Below are 11,612 nucleotides of genomic sequence, written 5' to 3'. Positions count from 1 at the left end.
AACAAATGTATGTAGTAAAGTAAAGGGAAAACAAGTATTTTACTTGTTTTAAGCTTAAACTCATTTTTACACATTTTTCAATAAATAAGTCTTAAAGTCCTCCTGCGGTGAAAATGAAGTTTTTAATGTTGTTTATATATCTATGTGGTGTTTTTAATGTGCTTTAAGACAAACCATGTGCATATTCATAAGTCAACACCATTGCTGAGGAACTGCAGTGATCTAAACAGTCTCAAAAACGTGGTTTAAAAATCACTGTTTCTGACGTCACAAACTACCTTGTAACCAATCACGTCAACGATTGGATCTCTGAGTTGGTCTGAGTGAGTGGAGGCGGGGCTAATTTGCATATTCATAGAACCGCATATACTACATGAGGCAAGGGAGAGATTCGTTTTAAGGGATAAAATTATTAACTACGGGGGGACTTTAAAGGGTTAGTTCACCCAAAAATGAAAATTCTGTCATTAATTATGTTGTTCTACACCTGTAAGATATTAAGATATTTTTGATAAAATCCGATGAATGAGGCCTGCATTGACAGCAAGTTAATTAACACTTTCAATGCCCAGAAAGCTACTAAAAACATATTTAAAACAGTTCATGTGACTACAGTGGTTCAACCTTAATGTTATGAAACAACGAGAATACTTTTTGTGCAACAAAAAGCAACTTTATTAAACAATATCTAGTGATGTGCGATTTCAAAACACTGCTTCATGAAGCTTTATGAATCGTTTGTTTCGAATCAGTGGCTCAGATCGTGTATCAAACTGCCAAAGTCACATGAACTATTGAAATTTCGAAACACTTATGCCGTAACGAAGCCTCATTAACTGAAATCACGTGACTTTGGCGCTCCGAACCACTGATTTGAAACAAAAGATTTGTAAAGCTTCGAAGCTTCATGAAGCGGTGTTTTGAAATCACCCATCACTAGAAATTGTTGAATAAATTTTGAAAAAAAGTATTCTAGTCACTTCATAACATTAAGGTTGAACCACTGTAGTCACATGAACTGTTTTAAATATGTGTTTAGTAGCTTTCTGGGCACTGAAATTGTAAATTAACTTCTTGTCAATGCAGGCCTCACTGAACCATCGAATTTTATCAAAAATATCTTAGTGTTCTGAAGATGAACGAAGGTCTTACGGGTGTGGAACGGCATGAGGGTGAGTAATTAATGACAGAATTTTCATTTTTTGGCAAACTAACCCTTTAATATTGTAATTTTGCTTCTCCAGTAAATGTATCTTGATTTAAGAAGTAGATGTTTGTGCAGGAAAACAAAACAGAAGCACTGAGGGATCATTTTTTGCAGTAAAATGCCGAGTTCAGTACACAATATTTTTGTCTGTTTCAACTCCTAAATTGTTGTCATGTTGTGGACAAGAAACATGGCATACGACAACACGTTGCTTCCCCGACCAATCATCGCTTGCCATCTTTAACGACATACATGATGTCATTGTTGGTCATATTGGTCAGTGTCACAGATGTTACGGAACCTGTCATGGAGTGAAAAACATTAAACATGCTAGTCTTTCTGTCGGGAAACACTATATAAGATAAAACGATTGATTCTTGCGTCCCCGCGGCCACTGACATTTATGAATCATCATGACAAACAGATCGGGCTGATATCATGTAGTCTGAACCTGGTATAACACAGGAATACATGTGATATTATTTTCAAAATGAAGGGGGAAAAAAAGTCTGAATGCAAACAGACAAACAAGCAAAAAGTACAAGGGCTGAACTCTGCCAACGGTTTTGTAAGGATCCATTTTTACAAGTATGTCCACAATATCTGCATTGTTATCTTTGTCCTTTCAAACCCTGAAGGTCATGTTTTCAGTTATATTATCTGGGCTGCTGGAGCTCAGTGAAATACTGTACAACTCTGAACTCTGATGCAGCTTTTCTGACAGCTGAATGTGTTTTTATTTCATTTCTTTATGAAAGACTCTGCAAAATCTACTGATTCAGACTCTGAGTTCAGGGAGATCTTCTGAACAAGACTCCACGTTTCAAATCGAAAGAGATGAGCTGAAATTCATGACAGATGAGACAAGACCTCGAGCATCAAATTCTTCTATTTAAAACATTTCTATTCATTTAAGTACATTATGGACTAAAGAAATATGGTGGAGAGAAAAATGAATCCTTTCTCAGTGTGATCCTCCAGCTACTCTTCTAGACACTACAGTTCAAAAGATATATTTTTTTGAAAGAAATCTAATACTTTTATTAATCAAGGATACATTAAATTGATCAAAAGTGACAAGAAAGACATTTATAATGTTACAGAAGATTTCTTTTTCATATAATTTCTTTTCTTTTGAACCTTCTATTCATCAAAGAATCCTTAAGAATAAAATGCATCACAGTTTCCACAAAAATATGAACTGTGTTCAACACTCATAACAATCAGAAATGTTTCTTGAACAGCAAATCAGCCTATTAGAATGATTTCTGAAGGATCATGTGACACTGAAGACTGGAGTAATGATGCTGAAAATTCAGCTTTGCATCACAGGAATAAATTACAGTTTACTATATATTCACATTGAAAACTGCTATTTTACATTATAATAATATTTCACATTTTTTACAGTATTTTTCATCAAATAAATACAGCCTTGGTGAGCAGAAGAGACTTCTTTCAAAAAAGCTTAAAAGTCATACTGCGTAAATCACACAGATATAATGAAAATGCGTTTGTCACTGCCAGTTCAGTTATGTTTTGTTTTAAAGAACTGAACTGGTTGTATGTAGAATGTGTTTGTCACTACTGTAAATAACTGTGAACAGACGAAACAGAAGAGGAGTGACACCGGATCGAGCTGCAGTGTGAATGCGGGCAGCATCGCTGATGAATATTGATCGTTTCTTTAATTAATGCAGCATCGACTCTACAGCTGACTGACGAAGGCACCGAACCCATTCAGAAATAGTGCACTCAAACACACACGGCTCTCTGTTGTTGCACAGATGGCTTTGATACCATCAATCAAATGTCCAGTTCTGGTGTCGACATCACAGAGATCGATTGGCTTAAGGTTAGTGAGTTTGCTAGTGTCAGTGAACTGTCTGAAACACACACAGCAGATTCAGAAACATGTGAATTTACATTTAAACACAATTGTTTACAACGAGATTGTCTGCAAAACCAACATTAATAAAAACAAATAGAGCCGAAAGAAGCAGTGCATCAAAAATAATGATTATTTCCAAACACAGAAGCTAGGCATTATTATGATACCTCCACCTTGTTTTCATAAGGTCGTGGTTTGTTTTTCCAGTGATCTTGACATAAGTGTTATCTTGAGAACACAGAATTATGATGAAAATGCACCACCTCTGCGGGGTTTCTGTCATGTTTTAATTGGGTTTGGTGTCGTGAGTGTCACGGATCAGATATAAGAGGGTCAATGAGGTGATAATAGAGGATTCGGAGATTGAAGCTGCTGTACAGCCTTGGAACGACTGTATTTTGTTTGACTTGATTCACTCTAGCATGATCCGAGTCTTTGTCGGCAATCTGTTTGTGTTTTCTGTCACGATGAACTCTCCTGAGTCGTGTTTAATATTCATTGTTCTGCTTGCATGTTGTAAATCAAACATTGTCTTTGAATACATTTTTTTTCAAACGCACCTGCTGTGCAGTGAATGTATTTTATGCTGACTTTAAACACATTTTTAAAAGGCAATGCAAAGTTTATGAAATATTTGCTGATTTTTCAAGCATGCTTTAAATTCCCTGTTCTATGGAAGCTTGTTTCTGCCATGGAATAAAAAAATTAAAAAGGTGATTGAGACTTTTTTTTATCTCAGTTCTCTCTTCTTCTTTTTCTAACAATTGCACATTTATATCTCTTTTGACATTTATTATACATTTATTAACTCTTGTTTTTGTTTTCTCTTTTCACCACAGAATAATAATAATAAAAAAGGTAATTGAAACTTTTTTCTTATGATTAACATCTGGCAACTTTTTTTTTACTCAAAATTGTTATCACAATTCTAATGTGCTTTTTTCCCCACACATACACTTTTTTTTGGAATTTGGATAAAGGTTGCGACTTTTTATCTCGCAGTCAGGACTTTTTTTCTTCAGATTTGTGTTTATATCTCACAATTTCGACTTTTTTTTACTCAAAGTTTATTTTTCACAATTCAGACATTTTTTCTTACAACTGATTTACATTCACTGATTCAGATTATTTATTTTTTTACTCATAATTGCTAGTTACATCTCACAATTTTGGTTTTGTTTTTCTTTCCACCATGGAATAAAAAAAATTAAAAAAGATAATTGTAACCATCACAATTCAGACTTTTTTTCTTACAATTGAAAGTTTACATCTGGAAATTCTGGTGATTTTTTTTTTTTTTTACTCAGAATTGAGTTTACATCTCAAAATACTGACTTTTTTCTTGGAATTTTGAGTCTCACAGTTCAGTTATCTTTTCACCACAGAATAAAAAATTAAAAAGATAATTGCAACTTTTTTATTCACAGAATTAGCTATTCTCAGTATATATCTCACAATTTGTACTTTTTATTTATAGCCTACTCAAAATAGTTTTATATCTCTCAATCTTTATTTATTTATTCATTTATTTATTTTTATTTTTTATTTTGAGTTTATGTCTCACAATTCAGACATTTTTTTTTACAATTCAGACATTTTTACATCTGCCAATTCAGGTATATATATATATATATATATATATATATATATGTTACTCACCATCTTGCAATTTTGTCTTTTTTCCTTTCCACAATGGAATAAAAAAATTAAAAAGGTTGTGACATTTTAATCAAAATTCACACTTTTTTTTCTTACAATTGCAAGTGTACATCTGGCAATTTTTTTTTAAATTTTTACCACTTTTTTGTTTTTAAAAATTCTGAATTTCCCGTTTTTTGTGATTGTTTGTCTCAAAATTCTTTTTCTTCAGAATTTTGAGTCTCACAATTGTGTTTTTATCTTTTCACCACAGAATAAAAAATAAAATAAAAAAGTAATTGCAACTGGTTATTGCAATTTTGATTTTTATACACAAAATTAGCTATTCTCAGTTTATCTCACAATTTGTACTTTTTTTTAACTTGTGAGTGTGAGTTTATATCTCACAATTCAGACTTTTTTCTTACAACTGCAAGTTTACATTTTTTACAGTTTTTTTTCCCCTCAGAATTCTGAGTTTACATTTTGCAGTTGTTGTTTTTATTGTTTCCAATATGGAATAAAAAATAAAAATAAAAAGGTAATTGCAACTGTTTATCTCACAATTCAGATTTTTCTTTTTAGAATTGCAAGAGAAATTAAAGCTGCAAGCAGCGATGAAAGGGCCCTCGCACCTGGGCTCACTGCCATCCATTGGCCGTAAGAAAAACAGTGAACAGTGTGCGAAATGCATGTAAGTGAGTAAATACAGGACAATTATGGTCAAGTCATTTCAAAGTGCCACAGTTCCTGCTGCCAACAGGTGGCACTTTGACCGTAACTGAATATTGCCATGTAGATGTCTTCAGGCCAGGACCGTTATCACACATGTGAAGTTTGGGGCAGATTGGACATTGTATGCTTCAGTTACAACAGCTTCCTCTTTCATGGCGAAACATCAGACTTTGTCAGGCCGCCACGGACACGCCCTTCAACGAAAACTCAAGATCGATTGTCTCAAAGGCCTTTAGATTAGACTGACCAAATATGACCTTGATCTGATTAAAGCTCTAGAATGAGTTTGTTAAAGTACAACATCTGGAAATGACAAAAACTGCACAAAATTTGCAGAGAAAACTCAAAATATCTCACTTCCTGTTGGGTTTTCAGATTTTGCACCCAGGGGCTTTTTTGTAGGTTTTGGGCTGTTACATCTGTCTACTGAATTTCATACTTGTAAGTGAAATGTAGCACGAAAGGCGCTTAATTTAAATATTGTAGGTGGTGCTATAGAGCCATTTTGCCACACCTAATTCTGAAACCCATATCAGACACAAGTTTTCACCACTTCTGATGCGTGTGCAAAGTTTCATGAGTTTTCGAACACGTTTAGACCCTCAAAAATGTGATTCATTTCGGAGAAGAAGAAGAAGAAGAAGAAGAAGAATTGACTAAGCAATTACAATAAGGTCCTCACACCATCAAGGCTCGGGCCCTAATAATGTCAAAACTGTGAGATGAAAAGTCATAGTTACCTTTTTTATTTTCCGATTCCATGGTGGAAACAAGCTTCTGTACCACTGTGAATGTGTGTGATACTGTTTTATATGCGAAGAGGTCAGCTGATGGGAGACTATATGTGCATCATGATGGTGAATCAGTGTGCCGCTCCCCTCGGCTCTGTCCTATTTACCCCGTGCTGTGACTCTTCCTATAGAGTGCAGTGGATGAAAAGACTGACCCACCGGGGACGATGATAAATGACACTTGCAGCCACTGCACGGCCGATTCCACCGCTGCTCCAACTCTAATGTGAATAAGGGGAGAAAGGGAGTGAGATGATAGTTTGCAGACGGTGATTAATTCAAAGTGTAATTTACATGTTTATATAGAGTGCAGCACTTACAGAACTCATTTTGATTTATCATGGTGAGGAAACAGGAACGCACACCTTCAGGATGATAAATTAGCCTCTGAAGTGGTTACAGCTGTATGTTGAGTCAGAGAGAGAGAGAGAGAGAGAGAGAGAGGGTTCTGCTTGCTTCAGTGATTCTGTACTGATGGTTTCTGCTCTGTTTTATAGAAGCTTGTTTCCGCCAAAAGGTAATTGCAACTTTTTATCTCGCAATTTTGACTTTTTTTCTTGTAGTTTTAAGTAACTTTTTTTATTCAGTGGCGGAAACAAGCTTCCATACTGTTTTGAGTTGCAGAAAAAAATTGATAAAATTCCACAACCTTTATACTCATGCATTTTTACGAGAGTGAAAGTGCCGTCTCCTTTGTTGCTGATGTCAGTGTTATCTGGTAGATGCTCGTCAAATCAGACAGGTTGTGTGACGCCCTCATCCTCAAAAAACATCAACACTAAAATGAAAACACACCCCAGATGACATTAAATACAGGTCCACTCACGACACAGATGGTTTGAGAGAATGAATCCATTGAAATTCAGGAGACATTTACAGACCAAAACTGTCAAATTGTCACTGTGTGTAGTTCATATTAATTAATAAATCACAATTTTTAATTTTATTTAATGTGTTGGGTCCCTTGATGTCTAATGTGAATTCCTTCAGTTAAGCACTTTTCACTGTACACAACGATTCAAAGCAGCTTTATACAGAAAATCATGATGTTAATGTTTATGAAATCTTAAAATCTTCATGCTATATAGTCGCATTTATCAGATTAGAGATGGACGATTAATATAGTTACATTTTGTGATGATATAAACAATCAAGAAGTTGAGATTTGCTCTATAGTACATGAAGTACACTCATGTAAAGCAGTATATACTATATAGCAAATGCTACATGTATGCAGATAAAGCTGGAGGTTTATATATATATATATATATATATATAAAGCTGTGTGATAATATAGTTACATTTTGCAATGAAATATAAAATCAGGCAGTTGAGATTTGCTATATTGCATATTTTGCTTTACATGAGTGTCAAACTCAACTCGTTGTCACATCTTTTCTCCACCGTGTTGCAGTCACTGCATCAATAGTTGATGAGATGATTCTGTGCACCGTATACTGAACTGGAAATCACACACACACTCGTACTCACACACACACACACACTTAAACACCCTCACTAACTAACGTACCAACGTAACTATATTAAAGGGTTAGTTTCGATTCATAAAGCTCTGAAGCATTGTTTTGAAATTGCCCATCACTATATTGTTGAAAAGTCATTTTGTTTTTTTGGTGCACAAAAAGTATTCTCATCGCTTTATAATATTACAGTTTTTTTTCAGTTGCTAACAAGCATTGTTCAATACCGAAACCACATTTTCAAAACTCTTCACACAGTCTGCGTTACTAGCATGAATGTTGGCCAAACAGTCAATCTCACCTACAAAACTCACTCAGACCAACATAACACTGGCAACAATTCTCATTCAGAAAACACACATTTCATTCACAACACACTGACCTAAAAAACACTAACAACAGGAAGCATTACATAATTGATGAACTTTTCTTTTTTAAAGTTTCAATGATTTTTCCACATAAATCAGTTCTTCATATAGAATACTGTAACAAAATTTCACTTTATTGAAAGCATTTGTAACACGAATGAATCAGAAATTAATCAAAATTTCATTTTTTTATATGAATATAGTACTTGAAAATTATAACCAAAAGGTGAAAAAAGAGGGAAAAAACTCCAGTACATTCTACACATTACTGTAACAACATGTGTAGTTGTTCATTATAGTAAATTACAGTGATGATTCTAGTCTGCTCTCTCTCTTGCTTTGGAGTGGGTGGAATTTCAGCTAAAATTGCAATTAGCTTATAATGATTATTTTTTAAATTTTTGGCTATAAAATTGAGAATATTTTAAAATAATCACTGCATAAATGCTTGGAATTTGCCATCATTCTGTTTTGAATGTGTTTTTAATCATTTTGAATGCAGTGTGTTAGCATTAGAAAAATGTGCTGAAAATACATAGTATTTTGCATGTTGCGGAGTACGATTGGGAAAAGAGTTCCTGAATTTTGAAAAGTGTGGTCACTGAATGCATTTTGTCTGAAAGCAATGAAAAATGGTTCACAGTTTGGTCTGCATTGACTTCTGTTTTGCTGACTGTGTGAAGAGTTTTGAAAATGTGGTTTCGGTATTGAACAATGCTTGTTAGCAACTGAAAAAATCTGTAAAGGAAAATTTGATCAAGTGAACAAAATATATAACACTGGCCAAGTGGTTTTTGGATATTTTACTGCAAAAATCTTACATATTGCACCTTTAAGGTACAACCACTGAACTCACATGAACTGTTTCAAATATGTTTTTAGTACCTTTATGGATCTTGAGAGTTTGAATGGTTTTGCTCTCAATAGACGCCTCACTGAGCCATCGGATTTCATCAACAATATCTTAATTTGTGTTCTGAAGATTAACGAAGGTCTGGAACGACATGAGGGTGGGTAAATTTTGGCTGAACTAACTATAGGGCTGTCAAACGATTAATCGCGATTAATCGCATACAAAATAAAAGTTTGAGTTTGCCTAATATATGTGTGAGTACTGTGTGTAATTATTATGTATATATAAATACAAACACATTCATGTATATATTTGAGAAATACTTACAAGTATATGTATTTATTTATATTTTTATATAATTTTTATTATATATAAATACAAATATTTTGTACATAAATAACACATTTTTCTTAAATATATACATAAATTTGTGCGTATTTATATATACATAATAATTACACACAGTACTCACACATATATTAGGCAAACTCAAACTTTTATTTTGTATGCGATTAATCGCGATTAATCGTTTGACAGCCCTAGAACTAACCCTTTAAGGACTCAAATCTCCGCAATCTCTAATATATCCAGCCTTCACTTAACTGCAATTGAATCGATTGTGATTGGATGGTAATTTTGTTCTCCAAAATATACTATGACGAAATTGGTTACCTTTGATTAGGCTATTCTCACGTGACAGAAAACTGCTACTCACTTCTAAACCATCACCTAGCAAAGACAGTTTAGGAAAAAAGAAATACATGATAAAACATTATTTTTTCATAATAGTTCAGGACACTGCTGAAATATAGGACTGTCCCAGTAAAAATGGGATGGTCACCCTAAGACAGACAGACACATCTGTTTGTCTTGTTAATAATGTAATAAGAGCTGTATATCAGCGCCTCATGATTCTTCATAGGTGTCAGCGGGTTTTCAGTGCTGATGCTGACAGATGCTCCTCATCATCACAGCAGCCAGAGTGATATGAAGAGCACATCATCCTCCTCCTCCAGAGGAAGAGCACCAGCACTCATCTGCTAATTCACACTGTTCTGGCGGCTCTACTACTGGATTATCATAGAGAAGAAACACATTCACAAGAAGAAACAAGAAGCACATGATGTCAAATCTACGTAACATCACAAAAACATCCCTTACAAAACAGTATTGGGGTAATATCATAATATTACATACTTTGGACATGATATCACAATATTCTTAATTTTTATAGACAAATACATTTGGTGCCTACAGTACATAAAGTTACCTTAATTCTCCAGATGACGTGCCGTTTCCCTCAGAGTTAATGAAGAGTCTTCCTGGAGAAAGAGTTATGGTCCGTCACCTCATGTGTGCTGATGTTTCTCCATATGTGGATGAAATGTTCCCAGGCTGAAGATTAATGGAGAGAACAGATCGTCAGCGGTGTGGCGCTGGGCTTCATAAAGATGATGTGATTAATCATTCTCAGACCGCGTTCACACAGGCTGTTCAAACAGATGTGAGAGAAGCAAACAAATATTACATTCACTAATCTAATGCTGGTTAACATTCATTCAAAAATAGTTAGTTATAATATCATACGTATGATAGATAGTGAAAAATGAATGTGACCTTCAGCTGGTCAAAAAAAACCCTGTAAGAAAGAATGAATCGCATTACAAATGTAAAAAGAGAATTCCAATACAGAAATTAACCTCTTAATGAACCACATCATGTAATGTAGCACAGTAATAATAACTATATAAAATATATAAAGAAATTAATATTTTTATTCATCAATGATGCATTAAAAATTGATCAAAAGTGACAGTAAAGACATTTACAATGTTACAAAAGATTCGATTTCAAATAAATGATTTATATTCATCAAAGAATCCAGTTTTCACAAAAATATGAACTGTTTTCAACATTCATCACAATCGGAAATGTTTCTTGAGCAGCAAATGAGCATATTAGAATGATTTCTGAAGGATCATGTGACACTAAAGACTGGAGTTATAATTAAGATATAAATAATCAAATCATAATGAATAAATTTGGTGTGTTTCAGTTTGATCAGAGTATATTTGTGAATGTTTTCTTGCAGCGTATCTAATACAACTAGCAAATCACTATATATTTCTGTGCAATGTGCCAAACACTTGAGCGGCTCGACAAGTTTTATATGAACAAGTTCTTAGAAATCACAAAGGTAATTTTGCTGTGAATTAATGTGTCTGGATGATGAATAGAAACTGTCGCTGTTTGAGTCTTTAGTGCTTAATGATCAGATGTTAATGATACACACTCAAGGCATGCTGCTGATTATGAAACAGCTGACACACACACACACACACACACACTCACGTTGGTGTACAAACTGTACATTCTCTCCCCCTACACTACCCCTACCCATCACAGAAAACATTCTGCATTTTTTGAATTTCAAAAAACAGAGTTTAGTATGTTTAAAGCCATTTGGTACACAGGTATTACGCCTTTATGTTGTAATATCAGTGTAATAACCATGTGATTATACAAATTTGTGTCCTCATAAATCATATAAACTTGGACACACACACACACACACACTCGTGCACACACATGTACTCACACACACACACACACACACACACACACACGGATATTCTCATCCATGGATA

This window comes from Megalobrama amblycephala, linkage group LG10, assembly GCF_018812025.1.
Source record: "Megalobrama amblycephala isolate DHTTF-2021 linkage group LG10, ASM1881202v1, whole genome shotgun sequence".
Taxonomy (NCBI): domain Eukaryota; kingdom Metazoa; phylum Chordata; class Actinopteri; order Cypriniformes; family Xenocyprididae; genus Megalobrama; species Megalobrama amblycephala.
The sequence above is the reverse complement of the archived record's forward strand: the minus strand, read 5'-3'. Positions refer to the sequence as shown.